The sequence below is a fragment of the Ranitomeya variabilis genome, chromosome 1, assembly GCF_051348905.1.
Source record: "Ranitomeya variabilis isolate aRanVar5 chromosome 1, aRanVar5.hap1, whole genome shotgun sequence".
Classification (NCBI taxonomy): domain Eukaryota; kingdom Metazoa; phylum Chordata; class Amphibia; order Anura; family Dendrobatidae; genus Ranitomeya; species Ranitomeya variabilis.
Genome location: NC_135232.1, coordinates 554177843 through 554200867, shown reverse-complemented (window position 1 = coordinate 554200867; position 23025 = coordinate 554177843). Strand labels below are relative to the sequence as shown.

The window sequence follows — 23025 nt, the reverse complement described above, 5'->3', positions numbered from 1 at the left end:
CACATTGCACCGAATTAGGTGTCTGTTCAGACAACACCATGAGGGAATTTGCGGTTTTGCGCTCCCGCAACCGCCGGTCAATTTGAATAGCCAGTGCCATAGTATCATTCAGACCTGTGGGAATGGGAAAACCCACCATAACATTCTTAATGGCTTCAGAAAGGCCATTTCTAAAATTAGCGGCCAGTGCACACTCGTTCCAATGTGTCAGCACGGACCATTTCCGAAATTTTTGGCAGTACACTTCAGCCTCGTCCTGCCCCTGAGACATAGCCAGCAAGGCCTTTTCTGCCTGAATCTCAAGATTGGGTTCCTCATAAAGTAAACCGAGCGCCAGAAAAAACGCATCAAGATCAGCCAATGCCGGATCTCCTGGCGCCAGCGAAAAAGCCCAATCCTGAGGGTCGCCCCGTAAGAACGAAATAACAATTTTTACTTGCTGAGCAGAGTCTCCAGATGAACAGGGTCTCAGGGACAAAAACAATTTACAATTATTCACGAAATTCCTAAACTTAAACCTGTCTCCGGAAAACAGTTCAGGAATCGGTATTTTAGGTTCTGACCTAGGATTTCTGATAACATAGTCTTGTATGCCCTGCACACGAGTAGCCAGCTGGTCCACACTTGTAATCAAGGTCTGGACATTCATGTCTGCAGCAAGCATAGCCACTCTGAGGTAAAGGGGAAGAAGAAAAAAAAAAAAAAAAAAAAAACTCAGAATCTTCTTTCTTATAATCCCTCTTCTGCAATGCATTAAACATTTAATACTGGCCTGGCAAACTGTTATGACCCCAATGGCGAGGGTCTCAGAGGAACGTGGAAGTCTGCAGAATACAAAAATCCAGCTCATAGGGCAGTGGTAGCTGGGTTGACCATATATCTACTCCTAACGCCAACACTAGAAGTAGCCGGGGATCATTCCTACGTTGATTCTAGATGACACGCTCCAGCCGGAGAATCTAGCTACCCCTAGTAGAGGAAAACAAAAGACCTTTCTTGCCTCCAGAGAAGGGGACCCCAAAGCTGGATAGAAGCCCCCCACAAATAATAACGGTGAGGTAAGAGGAAATGACAAACACAGAAATGAACCAGGTTTAGCACAGAGAGGCCCACTTACTGATAGCAGAATAAAGAAAGGTAACTTATATGGTCAACAAAAACCCTATCAAAATCCACACTGGAAATTCAAGAACCCCCGAACCGTCTAACGGTCCGGGGGAAGAACACCAGCCCCCTAGAGCTTCCAGCAAAGGTCAGGATATATATTTGGAACAAGCTGGACAAAAATACAAAACCAAAACAAAATAGCAAAAAGCAAAAAGCGGACTTAGCTGATATAACTGGAACCAGGATCAGTAGACAAGAGCACAGCAGACTAGCTCTGATAACTACGTTGCCAGGCATTGAACTGAAGGTCCAGGGAGCTTAAATAGCAACACCCTTAACTAACGACCCAGGTGCGGATAAAAGGAATGACAGAAAAACCAGAGTCAAAAAACTAGTAACCACTAGAGGGAGCAAAAAGTAAATTCACAACACATGTCTGCCTATTGTTTGTTATTTTAGGCCTTTGATAGCCTGTCTGCGGCCCGTACTTGCAATACTCCTCCACTGACCACAATGCTGCCTGCCTGTGTATCCATGTAACCGATTTAAAACTGCCATGCCTGCCTATTGTTTGTTATTTTAGGCCTTTGATAGCCTGTCTGCGGCCCCTACTTTCAATACTCCTCCACTGACCACAATGCTGCCTGCCTGTGTATCCATGTAACCGATTTAAAACTGCCATGACTGCCTATTGTTTGTTATTTAAGGCCTTTGATAGCCTGTCTGCGGCCCCTACTTGCAATACTCCTCCACTGACCACAATGCTGCCTGCCTGTGTATCCATGTAACCGATTTAAAACTGCCATGCCTGCCTATTGTTTGTTATTTTGGGCCTTTGTTAGCCTGTCTGCGGCCCCTACTTTCAATACTCCTCCACTGACCACAATGCTGCCTGGAGTCCCTGCCTGTGTGTCTATGTAACCGATTTAAAACTGCCATGCCTGCCTATTGTTTGTTATTTAAGGCCTTTGATAGCCTGTCTGTGGCCCCTACTTGCAATACTCCTCCACTGACCACAATGCTGCCTGCCTGTGTATCCATGTAACCGATTTAAAACTGCCATGCCTGCCTATTGTTTGTTATTTTAGGCCTTTGTTAGCCTGTCTGCCGCCCCTACTTTCAATACTCCTCCACTGACCACAATGCTGCCTGCCTGTGTATCCATGTAACCGATTTAAAACTGCCATGCCTGCCTATTGTTTGTTATTTAAGGCCTTTGATAGCCTGTCTGCGGCCACTACTTGCAATACTCCTCCACTGACCACAATGCTGCCTGCCTGTGTATCCATGTAACCGATTTAAAACTGCCATGCCTGCCTATTGTTTGTTATTTTAGGCCTTTGATAGCCTGTCTGCGGCCCCTACTTGCAATACACCTCCACTGACCACAATGCTGCCTGCCTGTGTATCCATGTAACCGATTTAAAACTGCCATGCCTGCCTATTGTTTGTTATTTTTGGCCTTTGTTAGCCTGTCTGCGGCCCCTACTTTCAATACTCCTCCACTGACCACAATGCTGCTTGCCTGTGTATCCATGTAACCGATTTAAAACTGCCATGACTGCCTATTGTTTGTTATTTAAGGCCTTTGATAGCCTGTCTGCGGCCCCTACTTGCAATACTCCTCCACTGACCACAATTCTGCCTGGAGTCCCTACCTGTGTGTCCATGTAACCGATTTAAAACTGCCATGCCTGCCTATTGTTTGTTATTTTAGGCCTTTGTTAGCCTGTCTGCGGCCCCTACTTTCAATACTCCTCCACTGACCACAATGCTGCCTGCCTGTGTATCCATGTAACCGATTTAAAACTGCCATGCCTGCCTATTGTTTGTTATTTTTGGCCTTTGTTAGCCTGTCTGCGGCCCCTACTTTCAATACTCTCCACTGACCAAAATGCTGCCTGGAGTGCCTCCCTGTGTATCCATGTAACCGATTTAAAACTGCCATGCCTGCCTATTGTTTGTTATTTTAGGCCTGTGATAGGCTGTCTGCGGCCCCTACTTGCAATACTCCTCCACTGACCACAATGCTGCCTGCCTGTGTATCCATGTAACCGATTTAAAACTGCCATGCCTGCCTATTGTTTGTTATTTTAGGCCTTTGATAGCCTGTCTGCGGCCCCTACTTGCAATACTCCTCCACTGACCACAATGCTGCCTGCCTGTGTATCCATGTAACCGATTTAAAACTGCCATGCCTGCCTATTGTTTGTTATTTAAGGCCTTTGATAGCCTGTCTGTGGCCCCTACTTGCAATACTCCTCCACTGACCACAATGCTGCCTGCCTGTGTATCCATGTAACCGATATAAAACTGCCATGTCTGCCTATTGTTTGTTATTTTAGGCCTTTGTTAGCCTGTCTGCCGCCCCTACTTTCAATACTCCTCCACTGACCACAATGCTGCCTGCCTGTGTATCCATGTAACCGATTTAAAACTGCCATGCCTGCCTATTGTTTATTTAAGGCCTTTGATAGCCTGTCTGCGGCCCCTACTTGCAATACTCCTCCACTGACCACAATGCTGCCTGCCTGTGTATCCATGTAACCGATTTAAATCTGCCATGCCTGCCTATTGTTTGTTATTTTAGGCCTTTGTTAGCCTGTCTGCGGCCCCTACTTGCAATACTCCTCCACTGACCACAATGCTGCCTGGAGTGCGTGCCTGTGTATCCATGTAACCAATTTAAAACTGCCATGCCTGCCTATTGTTTGTTATTTTAGGCCTTTGATAGCCTGTCTGCGGCCCCTACTTGCAATACTCCTCCACTGACCACAATGCTGCCTGCCTGTGTATCCATGTAACCGATTTAAAACTGCCATGCCTGCCTATTGTTTGTTATTTAAGGCCTTTGATAGCCTGTCTGCGGCCCCTACTTGCAATACTCCTCCACTGACCACAATGCTGCCTGCCTGTGTATCCATGTAACCGATTTAAAACTGCCATGTCTGCCTATTGTTTGTTATTTTAGGCCTTTGATAGCCTGTCTGCGGCCCGTACATGCAATACTCCTCCACTGACCACAATGCTGCCTGCCTGTGTATCCATGTAACTGATTTAAAACTGCCATGCCTGCCTATTGTTTGTTATTTTAGGCCTTTGATAGCCTGTCTGCGGCCCCTACTTTCAATACTTCTCCACTGACCACAATGCTGCCTGCCTGTGTATCCATGTAACCGATTTAAAACTGCCATGACTGCCTATTGTTTGTTATTTAAGGCCTTTGATAGCCTGTCTGCGGCCCCTACTTGCAATACTCCTCCACTGACCACAATGCTGCCTGCCTGTGTATCCATGTAACCGATTTAAAACTGCCATGCCTGCCTATTGTTTGTTATTTTAGGCCTTTGTTAGCCTGTCTGTGGCCCCTACTTTCAATACTCCTCCACTGACCACAATGCTGCCTGGAGTCCCTGCCTGTGTGTCCATGTAACCGATTTAAAACTGCCATGACTGCCTATTGTTTGTTATTTAAGGCCTTTGATAGCCTGTCTGCGGCCCCTACTTGCAATACTCCTCCACTGACCACAATGCTGCCTGCCTGTGTATCCATGTAACCGATTTAAAACTGCCATGCCTGCCTATTGTTTGTTATTTTAGGCCTTTGATAGCCTGTCTGCGGCCCCTACTTGCAATACTCCTCCACTGACCACAATGCTGCCTGCCTGTGTATCCATGTAACCGATTTAAAACTGCCATGCCTGCCTATTGTTTGTTATTTAAGGCCTTTGATAGCCTGTCTGTGGCCCCTACTTGCAATACTCCTCCACTGACCACAATGCTGCCTGCCTGTGTATCCATGTAACCGATTTAAAACTGCCATGCCTGCCTATTGTTTGTTATTTTAGGCCTTTGTTATCCTGTCTGCCGCCCCTACTTTCAATACTCCTCCACTGACCACAATGCTGCCTGCCTGTGTATCCATGTAACCGATTTAAAACTGCCATGCCTGCCTATTGTTTGTTATTTAAGGCCTTTGATAGCCTGTCTGCGGCCACTACATGCAATACTCCTCCACTGACCACAATGCTGCCTGCCTGTGTATCCACGTAACCGATTTAAAACTGCCATGCCTGCCTATTGTTTGTTATTTTAGGCCTTTGATAGCCTGTCTGCGGCCCCTACCTGCAATACTCCTCCACTGACCACAATGCTGCCTGCCTGTGTATCCATGTAACCGATTTAAAACTGCCATGCCTGCCTATTGTTTGTTATTTTAGGCCTTTGATAGCCTGTCTGCGGCCCCTACTTGCAATACACCTCCACTGACCACAATGCTGCCTGCCTGTGTATCCATGTAACCGATTTAAAACTGCCATGCCTGCCTATTGTTTGTTATTTAAGGCCTTTGATAGCCTGTCTGTGGCCCCTACTTGCAATACTCCTCCACTGACCACAATGCTGCCTGCCTGTGTATCCATGTAACCGATTTAAAACTGCCATGCCTGCCTATTGTTTGTTATTTTAGGCCTTTGTTAGCCTGTCTGCGGCCCCTACTTGCAATACTCCTCCACTGACCACAATGCTTGCTGGAGTGCCTGCCTGTGTATCCATGTAACCGATTTAAAACTGCCATGCCTGCCTATTGTTTGTTATTTTAGGCCTTTGATAGGCTGTCTGCGGCCCCTACTTGCAATACTCCTCCACTGACCACAATGCTGCCTGCCTGTGTATCCATGTAACCGATTTAAAACTGCCATGCCTGCCTATTGTTTGTTTTTTTAGGCCTTTGATAGCCTGTCTGCGGCCCCTACTTGCAATACTCCTCCACTGACCACAATGCTGCCTGCCTGTGTATCCATGTAACCGATTTAAAACTGCCATGCCTGCCTATTGTTTGTTATTTAAGGCCTTTGATAGCCTGTCTGTGGCCCCTACTTGCAATACTCCTCCACTGACCACAATGCTGCCTGCCTGTGTATCCATGTAACCGATATAAAACTGCCATGCCTGCCTATTGTTTGTTATTTTAGGCCTTTGTTAGCCTGTCTGCCGCCCCTACTTTCAATACTCCTCCACTGACCACAATGCTGCCTGCCTGTGTATCCATGTAACCGATTTAAAACTGCCATGCCTGCCTATTGTTTGTTATTTAAGGCCTTTGATAGCCTGTCTGCGGCCCCTACTTGCAATACTCCTCCACTGACCACAATGCTGCCTGCCTGTGTATCCATGTAACCGATTTAAATCTGCCATGCCTGCCTATTGTTTGTTATTTTAGGCCTTTGATAGCCTGTCTGCGGCCCCTACTTGCAATACTCCTCCACTGACCACAATGCTGCCTGGAGTGCCTGCCTGTGTATCCATGTAACCGATTTAAAACTGCCATGCCTGCCTATTGTTTGTTATTTTAGGCCTTTGATAGCCTGTCTGCGGCCCCTACCTGCAATACTCCTCCACTGACCACAATGCTGCCTGCCTGTGTATCCATGTAACCGATTTAAAACTGCCATGCCTGCCTATTGTTTGTTATTTTAGGCCTTTGATAGCCTGTCTGCGGCCCCTACTTGCAATACTCCTCCACTGACCACAATGCTGCCTGCCTGTGTATCCATGTAACCGATTTAAAACTGCCATGCCTGCCTATTGTTTGTTATTTAAGGCCTTTGATAGCCTGTCTGCGGCCCCTACTTGCAATACTCCTCCACTGACCACAATGCTGCCTGCCTGTGTATCCATGTAACCGATTTAAAACTGCCATGCCTGCCTATTGTTTGTTATTTAAGGCCTTTGATAGCCTGTCTGTGGCCCCTACTTGCAATACTCCTCCACTGACCACAATGCTGCCTGCCTGTGTATCCATGTAACCGATTTAAAACTGCCATGCCTGCCTATTGTTTGTTATTTTAGGCCTTTGTTATCCTGTCTGCCGCCCCTACTTTCAATACTCCTCCACTGACCACAATGCTGCCTGCCTGTGTATCCATGTAACCGATTTAAAACTGCCATGCCTGCCTATTGTTTGTTATTTAAGGCCTTTGATAGCCTGTCTGCGGCCACTACTTGCAATACTCCTCCACTGACCACAATGCTGCCTGCCTGTGTATCCATGTAACCGATTTAAAACTGCCATGCCTGCCTATTGTTTGTTATTTTAGGCCTTTGATAGCCTGTCTGCGGCCCCTACCTGCAATACTCCTCCACTGACCACAATGCTGCCTGCCTGTGTATCCATGTAACCGATTTAAAACTGCCATGCCTGCCTATTGTTTGTTATTTTAGGCCTTTGATAGCCTGTCTGCGGCCCCTACTTGCAATACACCTCCACTGACCACAATGCTGCCTGCCTGTGTATCCATGTAACCGATTTAAAACTGCCATGCCTGCCTATTGTTTGTTATTTAAGGCCTTTGATAGCCTGTCTGTGGCCCCTACTTGCAATACTCCTCCACTGACCACAATGCTGCCTGCCTGTGTATCCATGTAACCGATTTAAAACTGCCATGCCTGCCTATTGTTTGTTATTTTAGGCCTTTGTTAGCCTGTCTGCGGCCCCTACTTTCAATACTCCTCCACTGACCACAATGCTGCCTGCCTGTGTATCCATGTAACCGATTTAAAACTGCCATGCCTGTCTATTGTTTGTTATTTTTGGCCTTTGTTAGCCTGTCTGCGGCCCCTACTTTCAATACTCTCCACTGACCAAAATGCTGCCTGGAGTGCCTCCCTGTGTATCCATGTAACCGACTTAAAACTGCCATGCCTGCCTATTGTTTGTTATTTTAGGCCTTTGTTAGCCTGTCTGCGGCCCCTACTTGCAATACTCCTCCACTGACCACAATGCTTGCTGGAGTGCCTGCCTGTGTATCCATGTAACCGATTTAAAACTGCCATGCCTGCCTATTGTTTGTTATTTTAGGCCTTTGATAGGCTGTCTGCGGCCCCTACTTGCAATACTCCTCCACTGACCACAATGCTGCCTGCCTGTGTATCCATGTAACCGATTTAAAACTGCCATGCCTGCCTATTGTTTGTTTTTTTAGGCCTTTGATAGCCTGTCTGCGGCCCCTACTTGCAATACTCCTCCACTGACCACAATGCTGCCTGCCTGTGTATCCATGTAACCGATTTAAAACTGCCATGCCTGCCTATTGTTTGTTATTTAAGGCCTTTGATAGCCTGTCTGTGGCCCCTACTTGCAATACTCCTCCACTGACCACAATGCTGCCTGCCTGTGTATCCATGTAACCGATATAAAACTGCCATGCCTGCCTATTGTTTGTTATTTTAGGCCTTTGTTAGCCTGTCTGCCGCCCCTACTTTCAATACTCCTCCACTGACCACAATGCTGCCTGCCTGTGTATCCATGTAACCGATTTAAAACTGCCATGCCTGCCTATTGTTTGTTATTTAAGGCCTTTGATAGCCTGTCTGCGGCCCCTACTTGCAATACTCCTCCACTGACCACAATGCTGCCTGCCTGTGTATCCATGTAACCGATTTAAATCTGCCATGCCTGCCTATTGTTTGTTATTTTAGGCCTTTGATAGCCTGTCTGCGGCCCCTACTTGCAATACTCCTCCACTGACCACAATGCTGCCTGGAGTGCCTGCCTGTGTATCCATGTAACCGATTTAAAACTGCCATGCCTGCCTATTGTTTGTTATTTTAGGCCTTTGATAGCCTGTCTGCGGCCCCTACCTGCAATACTCCTCCACTGACCACAATGCTGCCTGCCTGTGTATCCATGTAACCGATTTAAAACTGCCATGCCTGCCTATTGTTTGTTATTTTAGGCCTTTGATAGCCTGTCTGCGGCCCCTACTTGCAATACTCCTCCACTGACCACAATGCTGCCTGCCTGTGTATCCATGTAACCGATTTAAAACTGCCATGCCTGCCTATTGTTTGTTATTTAAGGCCTTTGATAGCCTGTCTGCGGCCCCTACTTGCAATACTCCTCCACTGACCACAATGCTGCCTGCCTGTGTATCCATGTAACCGATTTAAAACTGCCATGACTGCCTATTGTTTGTTATTTAAGGCCTTTGATAGCCTGTCTGCCGCCCCTACTTTCAATACTCCTCCACTGACCACAATGCTGCCTGCCTGTGTATCCATGTAACCGATTTAAAACTGCCATGCCTGCCTATTGTTTGTTATTTTTGGCCTTTGTTAGCCTGTCTGCGGCCCCTACTTTCAATACTCTCCACTGACCAAAATGCTGCCTGGAGTGCCTCCCTGTGTATCCATGTAACCGACTTAAAACTGCCATGCCTGCCTATTGTTTGTTATTTTAGGCCTTTGTTAGCCTGTCTGCGGCCCCTACTTGCAATACTCCTCCACTGACCACAATGCTTGCTGGAGTGCCTGCCTGTGTATCCATGTAACCGATTTAAAACTGCCATGCCTGCCTATTGTTTGTTATTTTAGGCCTTTGATAGGCTGTCTGCGGCCCCTACTTGCAATACTCCTCCACTGACCACAATGCTGCCTGCCTGTGTATCCATGTAACCGATTTAAAACTGCCATGCCTGCCTATTGTTTGTTTTTTTAGGCCTTTGATAGCCTGTCTGCGGCCCCTACTTGCAATACTCCTCCACTGACCACAATGCTGCCTGCCTGTGTATCCATGTAACCGATTTAAAACTGCCATGCCTGCCTATTGTTTGTTATTTAAGGCCTTTGATAGCCTGTCTGTGGCCCCTACTTGCAATACTCCTCCACTGACCACAATGCTGCCTGCCTGTGTATCCATGTAACCGATATAAAACTGCCATGCCTGCCTATTGTTTGTTATTTTAGGCCTTTGTTAGCCTGTCTGCCGCCCCTACTTTCAATACTCCTCCACTGACCACAATGCTGCCTGCCTGTGTATCCATGTAACCGATTTAAAACTGCCATGCCTGCCTATTGTTTGTTATTTAAGGCCTTTGATAGCCTGTCTGCGGCCCCTACTTGCAATACTCCTCCACTGACCACAATGCTGCCTGCCTGTGTATCCATGTAACCGATTTAAATCTGCCATGCCTGCCTATTGTTTGTTATTTTAGGCCTTTGATAGCCTGTCTGCGGCCCCTACTTGCAATACTCCTCCACTGACCACAATGCTGCCTGGAGTGCCTGCCTGTGTATCCATGTAACCGATTTAAAACTGCCATGCCTGCCTATTGTTTGTTATTTTAGGCCTTTGATAGCCTGTCTGCGGCCCCTACCTGCAATACTCCTCCACTGACCACAATGCTGCCTGCCTGTGTATCCATGTAACCGATTTAAAACTGCCATGCCTGCCTATTGTTTGTTATTTTAGGCCTTTGATAGCCTGTCTGCGGCCCCTACTTGCAATACTCCTCCACTGACCACAATGCTGCCTGCCTGTGTATCCATGTAACCGATTTAAAACTGCCATGCCTGCCTATTGTTTGTTATTTAAGGCCTTTGATAGCCTGTCTGCGGCCCCTACTTGCAATACTCCTCCACTGACCACAATGCTGCCTGCCTGTGTATCCATGTAACCGATTTAAAACTGCCATGACTGCCTATTGTTTGTTATTTAAGGCCTTTGATAGCCTGTCTGCCGCCCCTACTTTCAATACTCCTCCACTGACCACAATGCTGCCTGCCTGTGTATCCATGTAACCGATTTAAAACTGCCATGCCTGCCTATTGTTTGTTATTTTTGGCCTTTGTTAGCCTGTCTGCGGCCCCTACTTTCAATACTCTCCACTGACCAAAATGCTGCCTGGAGTGCCTCCCTGTGTATCCATGTAACCGACTTAAAACTGCCATGCCTGCCTATTGTTTGTTATTTTAGGCCTTTGTTAGCCTGTCTGCGGCCCCTACTTTCAATACTCCTCCACTGACCACAATGCTTGCTGGAGTGCCTGCCTGTGTATCCATGTAACCGATTTAAAACTGCCATGCCTGCCTATTGTTTGTTATTTTAGGCCTTTGATAGGCTGTCTGCGGCCCTTACTTGCAATACTCCTCCACTGACCACAATGCTGCCTGCCTGTGTATCCATGTAACCGATTTAAAACTGCCATGCCTGCCTATTGTTTGTTATTTTAGGCCTTTGATAGCCTGTCTGCGGCCTCTACTTGCAATACTCCTCCACTGACCACAATGCTGCCTGCCTGTGTATCCATGTAACCGATTTAAAACTGCCATGCCTGCCTATTGTTTGTTATTTAAGGCCTTTGATAGCCTGTCTGTGGCCCCTACTTGCAATACTCCTCCACTGACCACAATGCTGCCTGCCTGTGTATCCATGTAACCGATATAAAACTGCCATGTCTGCCTATTGTTTGTTATTTTAGGCCTTTGTTAGCCTGTCTGCCGCCCCTACTTTCAATACTCCTCCACTGACCACAATGCTGCCTGCCTGTGTATCCATGTAACCGATTTAAAACTGCCATGCCTGCCTATTGTTTATTTAAGGCCTTTGATAGCCTGTCTGCGGCCCCTACTTGCAATACTCCTCCACTGACCACAATGCTGCCTGCCTGTGTATCCATGTAACCGATTTAAATCTGCCATGCCTGCCTATTGTTTGTTATTTTAGGCCTTTGATAGCCTGTCTGCGGCCCCTACTTGCAATACTCCTCCACTGACCACAATGCTGCCTGGAGTGCCTGCCTGTGTATCCATGTAACCAATTTAAAACTGCCATGCCTGCCTATTGTTTGTTATTTTAGGCCTTTAATAGCCTGTCTGCGGCCCCTACTTGCAATACTCCTCCACTGACCACAATGCTGCCTGCCTGTGTATCCATGTAACCGATTTAAAACTGCCATGCCTGCCTATTGTTTGTTATTTAAGGCCTTTGATAGCCTGTCTGCGGCCCCTACTTGCAATACTCCTCCACTGACCACAATGCTGCCTGCCTGTGTATCCATGTAACCGATTTAAAGCTGCCATGTCTGCCTATTGTTTGTTATTTTAGGCCTTTGATAGCCTGTCTGCGGCCCGTACTTGCAATACTCCACCACTGACCACAATGCTGCCTGCCTGTGTATCCATGTAACCGATTTAAAACTGCCATGCCTGCCTATTGTTTGTTATTTTAGGCCTTTGATAGCATGTCTGCGGCCCCTACTTTCAATACTCCTCCACTGACCACAATGCTGCCTGCCTGTGTATCCATGTAACCGATTTAAAACTGCCATGACTGCCTATTGTTTGTTATTTAAGGCCTTTGATAGCCTGTCTGCGGCCCCTACTTGCAATACTCCTCCACTGACCACAATGCTGCCTGCCTGTGTATCCATGTAACCGATTTAAAACTGCCATGCCTGCCTATTGTTTGTTATTTTAGGCCTTTGTTAGCCTGTCTGTGGCCCCTACTTTCAATACTCCTCCACTGACCACAATGCTGCCTGGAGTCCCTGCCTGTGTGTCCATGTAACCGATTTAAAACTGCCATGACTGCATATTGTTTGTTATTTAAGGCCTTTGATAGCCTGTCTGCGGCCCCTACTTGCAATACTCCTCCACTGACCACAATGCTGCCTGCCTGTGTATCCATGTAACCGATTTAAAACTGCCATGCCTGCCTATTGTTTGTTATTTTAGGCCTTTGATAGCCTGTCTGCGGCCCCTACTTGCAATACTCCTCCACTGACCACAATGCTGCCTGCCTGTGTATCCATGTAACCGATTTAAAACTGCCATGCCTGCCTATTGTTTGTTATTTTAGGCCTTTGATAGGCTGTCTGCGGCCCCTACTTGCAATACTCCTCCACTGACCACAATGCTGCCTGCCTGTGTATCCATGTAACCGATTTAAAACTGCCATGCCTGCCTATTGTTTGTTTTTTTAGGCCTTTGATAGCCTGTCTGCGGCCCCTACTTGCAATACTCCTCCACTGACCACAATGCTGCCTGCCTGTGTATCCATGTAACCGATTTAAAACTGCCATGCCTGCCTATTGTTTGTTATTTAAGGCCTTTGATAGCCTGTCTGTGGCCCCTACTTGCAATACTCCTCCACTGACCACAATGCTGCCTGCCTGTGTATCCATGTAACCGATATAAAACTGCCATGCCTGCCTATTGTTTGTTATTTTAGGCCTTTGTTAGCCTGTCTGCCGCCCCTACTTTCAATACTCCTCCACTGACCACAATGCTGCCTGCCTGTGTATCCATGTAACCGATTTAAAACTGCCATGCCTGCCTATTGTTTGTTATTTAAGGCCTTTGATAGCCTGTCTGCGGCCCCTACTTGCAATACTCCTCCACTGACCACAATGCTGCCTGCCTGTGTATCCATGTAACCGATTTAAATCTGCCATGCCTGCCTATTGTTTGTTATTTTAGGCCTTTGATAGCCTGTCTGCGGCCCCTACTTGCAATACTCCTCCACTGACCACAATGCTGCCTGGAGTGCCTGCCTGTGTATCCATGTAACCGATTTAAAACTGCCATGCCTGCCTATTGTTTGTTATTTTAGGCCTTTGATAGCCTGTCTGCGGCCCCTACCTGCAATACTCCTCCACTGACCACAATGCTGCCTGCCTGTGTATCCATGTAACCGATTTAAAACTGCCATGCCTGCCTATTGTTTGTTATTTTAGGCCTTTGATAGCCTGTCTGCGGCCCCTACTTGCAATACTCCTCCACTGACCACAATGCTGCCTGCCTGTGTATCCATGTAACCGATTTAAAACTGCCATGCCTGCCTATTGTTTGTTATTTAAGGCCTTTGATAGCCTGTCTGCGGCCCCTACTTGCAATACTCCTCCACTGACCACAATGCTGCCTGCCTGTGTATCCATGTAACCGATTTAAAACTGCCATGCCTGCCTATTGTTTGTTATTTAAGGCCTTTGATAGCCTGTCTGTGGCCCCTACTTGCAATACTCCTCCACTGACCACAATGCTGCCTGCCTGTGTATCCATGTAACCGATTTAAAACTGCCATGCCTGCCTATTGTTTGTTATTTTAGGCCTTTGTTATCCTGTCTGCCGCCCCTACTTTCAATACTCCTCCACTGACCACAATGCTGCCTGCCTGTGTATCCATGTAACCGATTTAAAACTGCCATGCCTGCCTATTGTTTGTTATTTAAGGCCTTTGATAGCCTGTCTGCGGCCACTACTTGCAATACTCCTCCACTGACCACAATGCTGCCTGCCTGTGTATCCATGTAACCGATTTAAAACTGCCATGCCTGCCTATTGTTTGTTATTTTAGGCCTTTGATAGCCTGTCTGCGGCCCCTACCTGCAATACTCCTCCACTGACCACAATGCTGCCTGCCTGTGTATCCATGTAACCGATTTAAAACTGCCATGCCTGCCTATTGTTTGTTATTTTAGGCCTTTGATAGCCTGTCTGCGGCCCCTACTTGCAATACACCTCCACTGACCACAATGCTGCCTGCCTGTGTATCCATGTAACCGATTTAAAACTGCCATGCCTGCCTATTGTTTGTTATTTAAGGCCTTTGATAGCCTGTCTGTGGCCCCTACTTGCAATACTCCTCCACTGACCACAATGCTGCCTGCCTGTGTATCCATGTAACCGATTTAAAACTGCCATGCCTGCCTATTGTTTGTTATTTTAGGCCTTTGTTAGCCTGTCTGCGGCCCCTACTTTCAATACTCCTCCACTGACCACAATGCTGCCTGCCTGTGTATCCATGTAACCGATTTAAAACTGCCATGCCTGTCTATTGTTTGTTATTTTTGGCCTTTGTTAGCCTGTCTGCGGCCCCTACTTTCAATACTCTCCACTGACCAAAATGCTGCCTGGAGTGCCTCCCTGTGTATCCATGTAACCGACTTAAAACTGCCATGCCTGCCTATTGTTTGTTATTTTAGGCCTTTGTTAGCCTGTCTGCGGCCCCTACTTGCAATACTCCTCCACTGACCACAATGCTTGCTGGAGTGCCTGCCTGTGTATCCATGTAACCGATTTAAAACTGCCATGCCTGCCTATTGTTTGTTATTTTAGGCCTTTGATAGGCTGTCTGCGGCCCCTACTTGCAATACTCCTCCACTGACCACAATGCTGCCTGCCTGTGTATCCATGTAACCGATTTAAAACTGCCATGCCTGCCTATTGTTTGTTTTTTTAGGCCTTTGATAGCCTGTCTGCGGCCCCTACTTGCAATACTCCTCCACTGACCACAATGCTGCCTGCCTGTGTATCCATGTAACCGATTTAAAACTGCCATGCCTGCCTATTGTTTGTTATTTAAGGCCTTTGATAGCCTGTCTGTGGCCCCTACTTGCAATACTCCTCCACTGACCACAATGCTGCCTGCCTGTGTATCCATGTAACCGATATAAAACTGCCATGCCTGCCTATTGTTTGTTATTTTAGGCCTTTGTTAGCCTGTCTGCCGCCCCTACTTTCAATACTCCTCCACTGACCACAATGCTGCCTGCCTGTGTATCCATGTAACCGATTTAAAACTGCCATGCCTGCCTATTGTTTGTTATTTAAGGCCTTTGATAGCCTGTCTGCGGCCCCTACTTGCAATACTCCTCCACTGACCACAATGCTGCCTGCCTGTGTATCCATGTAACCGATTTAAATCTGCCATGCCTGCCTATTGTTTGTTATTTTAGGCCTTTGATAGCCTGTCTGCGGCCCCTACTTGCAATACTCCTCCACTGACCACAATGCTGCCTGGAGTGCCTGCCTGTGTATCCATGTAACCGATTTAAAACTGCCATGCCTGCCTATTGTTTGTTATTTTAGGCCTTTGATAGCCTGTCTGCGGCCCCTACCTGCAATACTCCTCCACTGACCACAATGCTGCCTTCCTGTGTATCCATGTAACCGATTTAAAACTGCCATGCCTGCCTATTGTTTGTTATTTTAGGCCTTTGATAGCCTGTCTGCGGCCCCTACTTGCAATACTCCTCCACTGACCACAATGCTGCCTGCCTGTGTATCCATGTAACCGATTTAAAACTGCCATGCCTGCCTATTGTTTGTTATTTAAGGCCTTTGATAGCCTGTCTGCGGCCCCTACTTGCAATACTCCTCCACTGACCACAATGCTGCCTGCCTGTGTATCCATGTAACCGATTTAAAACTGCCATGACTGCCTATTGTTTGTTATTTAAGGCCTTTGATAGCCTGTCTGCCGCCCCTACTTTCAATACTCCTCCACTGACCACAATGCTGCCTGCCTGTGTATCCATGTAACCGATTTAAAACTGCCATGCCTGCCTATTGTTTGTTATTTTTGGCCTTTGTTAGCCTGTCTGCGGCCCCTACTTTCAATACTCTCCACTGACCAAAATGCTGCCTGGAGTGCCTCCCTGTGTATCCATGTAACCGACTTAAAACTGCCATGCCTGCCTATTGTTTGTTATTTTAGGCCTTTGTTAGCCTGTCTGCGGCCCCTACTTGCAATACTCCTCCACTGACCACAATGCTTGCTGGAGTGCCTGCCTGTGTATCCATGTAACCGATTTAAAACTGCCATGCCTGCCTATTGTTTGTTATTTTAGGCCTTTGATAGGCTGTCTGCGGCCCCTACTTGCAATACTCCTCCACTGACCACAATGCTGCCTGCCTGTGTATCCATGTAACCGATTTAAAACTGCCATGCCTGCCTATTGTTTGTTTTTTTAGGCCTTTGATAGCCTGTCTGCGGCCCCTACTTGCAATACTCCTCCACTGACCACAATGCTGCCTGCCTGTGTATCCATGTAACCGATTTAAAACTGCCATGCCTGCCTATTGTTTGTTATTTAAGGCCTTTGATAGCCTGTCTGTGGCCCCTACTTGCAATACTCCTCCACTGACCACAATGCTGCCTGCCTGTGTATCCATGTAACCGATATAAAACTGCCATGCCTGCCTATTGTTTGTTATTTTAGGCCTTTGTTAGCCTGTCTGCCGCCCCTACTTTCAATACTCCTCCACTGACCACAATGCTGCCTGCCTGTGTATCCATGTAACCGATTTAAAACTGCCATGCCTGCCTATTGTTTGTTATTTAAGGCCTTTGATAGCCTGTCTGCGGCCCCTACTTGCAATACTCCTCCACTGACCACAATGCTGCCTGCCTGTGTATCCATGTAACCGATTTAAATCTGCCATGCCTGCCTATTGTTTGTTATTTTAGGCCTTTGATAGCCTGTCTGCGGCCCCTACTTGCAATACTCCTCCACTGACCACAATGCTGCCTGGAGTGCCTGCCTGTGTATCCATGTAACCGATTTAAAACTGCCATGCCTGCCTATTGTTTGTTATTTTAGGCCTTTGATAGCCTGTCTGCGGCCCCTACCTGCAATACTCCTCCACTGACCACAATGCTGCCTGCCTGTGTATCCATGTAACCGATTTAAAACTGCCATGCCTGCCTATTGTTTGTTATTTTAGGCCTTTGATAGCCTGTCTGCGGCCCCTACTTGCAATACTCCTCCACTGACCACAATGCTGCCTGCCTGTGTATCCATGTAACCGATTTAAAACTGCCATGCCTGCCTATTGTTTGTTATTTAAGGCCTTTGATAGCCTGTCTGCGGCCCCTACTTGCAATACTCCTCCACTGACCACAATGCTGCCTGCCTGTGTATCCATGTAACCGATTTAAAACTGCCATGACTGCCTATTGTTTGTTATTTAAGGCCTTTGATAGCCTGTCTGCCGCCCCTACTTTCAATACTCCTCCACTGACCACAATGCTGCCTGCCTGTGTATCCATGTAACCGATTTAAAACTGCCATGCCTGCCTATTGTTTGTTATTTTTGGCCTTTGTTAGCCTGTCTGCGGCCCCTACTTTCAATACTCTCCACTGACCAAAATGCTGCCTGGAGTGCCTCCCTGTGTATCCATGTAACCGACTTAAAACTGCCATGCCTGCCTATTGTTTGTTATTTTAGGCCTTTGTTAGCCTGTCTGCGGCCCCTACTTTCAATACTCCTCCACTGACCACAATGCTTGCTGGAGTGCCTGCCTGTGTATCCATGTAACCGATTTAAAACTGCCATGCCTGCCTATTGTTTGTTATTTTAGGCCTTTGATAGGCTGTCTGCGGCCCTTACTTGCAATACTCCTCCACTGACCACAATGCTGCCTGCCTGTGTATCCATGTAACCGATTTAAAACTGCCATGCCTGCCTATTGTTTGTTATTTTAGGCCTTTGATAGCCTGTCTGCGGCCTCTACTTGCAATACTCCTCCACTGACCACAATGCTGCCTGCCTGTGTATCCATGTAACCGATTTAAAACTGCCATGCCTGCCTATTGTTTGTTATTTAAGGCCTTTGATAGCCTGTCTGTGGCCCCTACTTGCAATACTCCTCCACTGACCACAATGCTGCCTGCCTGTGTATCCATGTAACCGATATAAAACTGCCATGTCTGCCTATTGTTTGTTATTTTAGGCCTTTGTTAGCCTGTCTGCCGCCCCTACTTTCAATACTCCTCCACTGACCACAATGCTGCCTGCCTGTGTATCCATGTAACCGATTTAAAACTGCCATGCCTGCCTATTGTTTATTTAAGGCCTTTGATAGCCTGTCTGCGGCCCCTACTTGCAATACTCCTCCACTGACCACAATGCTGCCTGCCTGTGTATCCATGTAACCGATTTAAATCTGCCATGCCTGCCTATTGTTTGTTATTTTAGGCCTTTGATAGCCTGTCTGCGGCCCCTACTTGCAATACTCCTCCACTGACCACAATGCTGCCTGGAGTGCCTGCCTGTGTATCCATGTAACCAATTTAAAACTGCCATGCCTGCCTATTGTTTGTTATTTTAGGCCTTTAATAGCCTGTCTGCGGCCCCTACTTGCAATACTCCTCCACTGACCACAATGCTGCCTGCCTGTGTATCCATGTAACCGATTTAAAACTGCCATGCCTGCCTATTGTTTGTTATTTAAGGCCTTTGATAGCCTGTCTGCGGCCCCTACTTGCAATACTCCTCCACTGACCACAATGCTGCCTGCCTGTGTATCCATGTAACCGATTTAAAACTGCCATGTCTGCCTATTGTTTGTTATTTTAGGCCTTTGATAGCCTGTCTGCGGCCCGTACTTGCAATACTCCACCACTGACCACAATGCTGCCTGCCTGTGTATCCATGTAACCGATTTAAAACTGCCATGCCTGCCTATTGTTTGTTATTTTAGGCCTTTGATAGCATGTCTGCGGCCCCTACTTTCAATACTCCTCCACTGACCACAATGCTGCCTGCCTGTGTATCCATGTAACCGATTTAAAACTGCCATGACTGCCTATTGTTTGTTATTTAAGGCCTTTGATAGCCTGTCTGCGGCCCCTACTTGCAATACTCCTCCACTGACCACAATGCTGCCTGCCTGTGTATCCATGTAACCGATTTAAAACTGCCATGCCTGCCTATTGTTTGTTATTTTAGGCCTTTGTTAGCCTGTCTGTGGCCCCTACTTTCAATACTCCTCCACTGACCACAATGCTGCCTGGAGTCCCTGCCTGTGTGTCCATGTAACCGATTTAAAACTGCCATGACTGCATATTGTTTGTTATTTAAGGCCTTTGATAGCCTGTCTGCGGCCCCTACTTGCAATACTCCTCCACTGACCACAATGCTGCCTGCCTGTGTATCCATGTAACCGATTTAAAACTGCCATGCCTGCCTATTGTTTGTTATTTTAGGCCTTTGATAGCCTGTCTGCGGCCCCTACTTGCAATACTCCTCCACTGACCACAATGCTGCCTGCCTGTGTATCCATGTAACCGATTTAAAACTGCCATGCCTGCCTATTGTTTGTTATTTAAGGCCTTTGATAGCCTGTCTGTGGCCCCTACTTGCAATACTCCTCCACTGACCACAATGCTGCCTGCCTGTGTATCCATGTAACCGATTTAAAACTGCCATGCCTGCCTATTGTTTGTTATTTTAGGCCTTTGTTAGCCTGTCTGCCGCCCCTACTTTCAATACTCCTCCACTGACCACAATGCTGCCTGCCTGTGTATCCATGTAACCGATTTAAAACTGCCATGCCTGCCTATTGTTTGTTATTTAAGGCCTTTGATAGCCTGTCTGCGGCCACTACTTGCAATACTCCTCCACTGACCACAATGCTGCCTGCCTGTGTATCCATGTAACCGATTTAAAACTGCCATGCCTGCCTATTGTTTGTTATTTTAGGCCTTTGATAGCCTGTCTGCGGCCCCTACCTGCAATACTCCTCCACTGACCACAATGCTGCCTGCCTGTGTATCCATGTAACCGATTTAAAACTGCCATGCCTGCCTATTGTTTGTTATTTTAGGCCTTTGATAGCCTGTCTGCGGCCCCTACTTGCAATACACCTCCACTGACCACAATGCTGCCTGCCTGTGTATCCATGTAACCGATTTAAAACTGCCATGCCTGCCTATTGTTTGTTATTTAAGGCCTTTGATAGCCTGTCTGTGGCCCCTACTTGCAATACTCCTCCACTGACCACAATGCTGCCTGCCTGTGTATCCATGTAACCGATTTAAAACTGCCATGCCTGCCTATTGTTTGTTATTTTAGGCCTTTGTTAGCCTGTCTGCGGCCCCTACTTTCAATACTCCTCCACTGACCACAATGCTGCCTCCCTGTGTATCCATGTAACCGACTTAAAACTGCCATGCCTGCCTATTGTTTGTTATTTTAGGCCTTTGTTAGCCTGTCTGTGGCCCCTACTTGCAATACTCCTCCACTGACCACAATGCTTGCTGGAGTGCCTGCCTGTGTATCCATGTAACCGATTTAAAACTGCCATGCCTGCCTATTGTTTGTTATTTTAGGCCTTTGATAGGCTGTCTGCGGCCCCTACTTGCAATACTCCTCCACTGACCACAATGCTGCCTGCCTGTGTATCCATGTAACCGATTTAAAACTGCCATGCCTGCCTATTGTTTGTTATTTTAGGCCTTTGATAGCCTGTCTGCGGCCCCTACTTGCAATACTCCTCCACTGACCACAATGCTGCCTGCCTGTGTATCCAGGTAACCGATTTAAAACTGCCATGCCTGCCTATTGTTTGTTATTTAAGGCCTTTGATAGCCTGTCTGTGGCCCCTACTTGCAATACTCCTCCACTGACCACAATGCTGCCTGCCTGTGTATCCATGTAACCGATATAAAACTGCCATGCCTGCCTATTGTTTGTTATTTTAGGCCTTTGTTAGCCTGTCTGCCGCCCCTACTTTCAATACTCCTCCACTGACCACAATGCTGCCTGCCTGTGTATCCATGTAACCGATTTAAAACTGCCATGCCTGCCTATTGTTTGTTATTTAAGGCCTTTGATAGCCTGTCTGCGGCCCCTACTTGCAATACTCCTCCACTGACCACAATGCTGCCTGCCTGTGTATCCATGTAACCGATTTAAATCTGCCATGCCTGCCTATTGTTTGTTATTTTAGGCCTTTGATAGCCTGTCTGCGGCCCCTACTTGCAATACTCCTCCACTGACCACAATGCTGCCTGGAGTGCCTGCCTGTGTATCCATGTAACCGATTTAAAACTGCCATGCCTGCCTATTGTTTGTTATTTTAGGCCTTTGATAGCCTGTCTGCGGCCCCTACCTGCAATACTCCTCCACTGACCACAATGCTGCCTGCCTGTGTATCCATGTAACCGATTTAAAACTGCCATGCCTGCCTATTGTTTGTTATTTTAGGCCTTTGATAGCCTGTCTGCGGCCCCTACTTGCAATACTCCTCCACTGACCACAATGCTGCCTGCCTGTGTATCCATGTAACCGATTTAAAACTGCCATGCCTGCCTATTGTTTGTTATTTAAGGCCTTTGATAGCCTGTCTGCGGCCCCTACTTGCAATACTCCTCCACTGACCACAATGCTGCCTGCCTGTGTATCCATGTAACCGATTTAAAACTGCCATGTCTGCCTATTGTTTGTTATTTTAGGCCTTTGATAGCCTGTCTGCGGCCCGTACTTGCAATACTCCTCCACTGACCACAATGCTGCCTGCCTGTGTATCCATGTAACCGATTTAAAACTGCCATGCCTGCCTATTGTTTGTTATTTTAGGCCTTTGATAGCCTGTCTGCGGCCCCTACTTTCAATACTCCTCCACTGACCACAATGCTGCCTGCCTGTGTATCCATGTAACCGATTTAAAACTGCCATGACTGCCTATTGTTTGTTATTTAAGGCCTTTGATAGCCTGTCTGCGGCCCCTACTTGCAATACTCCTCCACTGACCACAATGCTGCCTGCCTGTGTATCCATGTAACCGATTTAAAACTGCCATGCCTGCCTATTGTTTGTTATTTTAGGCCTTTGTTAGCCTGTCTGTGGCCCCTACTTTCAATACTCCTCCACTGACCACAATGCTGCCTGGAGTCCCTGCCTGTGTGTCCATGTAACCGATTTAAAACTGCCATGACTGCCTATTGTTTGTTATTTAAGGCCTTTGATAGCCTGTCTGCGGCCCCTACTTGCAATACTCCTCCACTGACCACAATGCTGCCTGCCTGTGTATCCATGTAACCGATTTAAAACTGCCATGCCTGCCTATTGTTTGTTATTTTAGGCCTTTGATAGCCTGTCTGCGGCCCCTACTTGCAATACTCCTCCACTGACCACAATGCTGCCTGCCTGTGTATCCATGTAACCGATTTAAAACTGCCATGCCTGCCTATTGTTTGTTATTTAAGGCCTTTGATAGCCTGTCTGTGGCCCCTACTTGCAATACTCCTCCACTGACCACAATGCTGCCTGCCTGTGTATCCATGTAACCGATTTAAAACTGCCATGACTGCCTATTGTTTGTTATTTTAGGCCTTTGTTAGCCTGTCTGCCGCCCCTACTTTCAATACTCCTCCACTGACCACAATGCTGCCTGCCTGTGTATCCATGTAACCGATTTAAAACTGCCATGCCTGCCTATTGTTTGTTATTTAAGGCCTTTGATAGCCTGTCTGCGGCCACTACTTGCAATACTCCTCCACTGACCACAATGCTGCCTGCCTGTGTATCCATGTAACCGATTTAAAACTGCCATGCCTGCCTATTGTTTGT

At 47.1% G+C, this 23025-nt stretch overlaps 1 protein-coding gene across 1 annotated transcript in view; it reads left to right on the top strand.

Moving 5' to 3' along the window:
- Positions 1-23025, top strand: part of LOC143796904 (uncharacterized) — a 124261-nt gene that overhangs the window by 7603 nt on the left and 93633 nt on the right. The window lies entirely within an intron of this gene.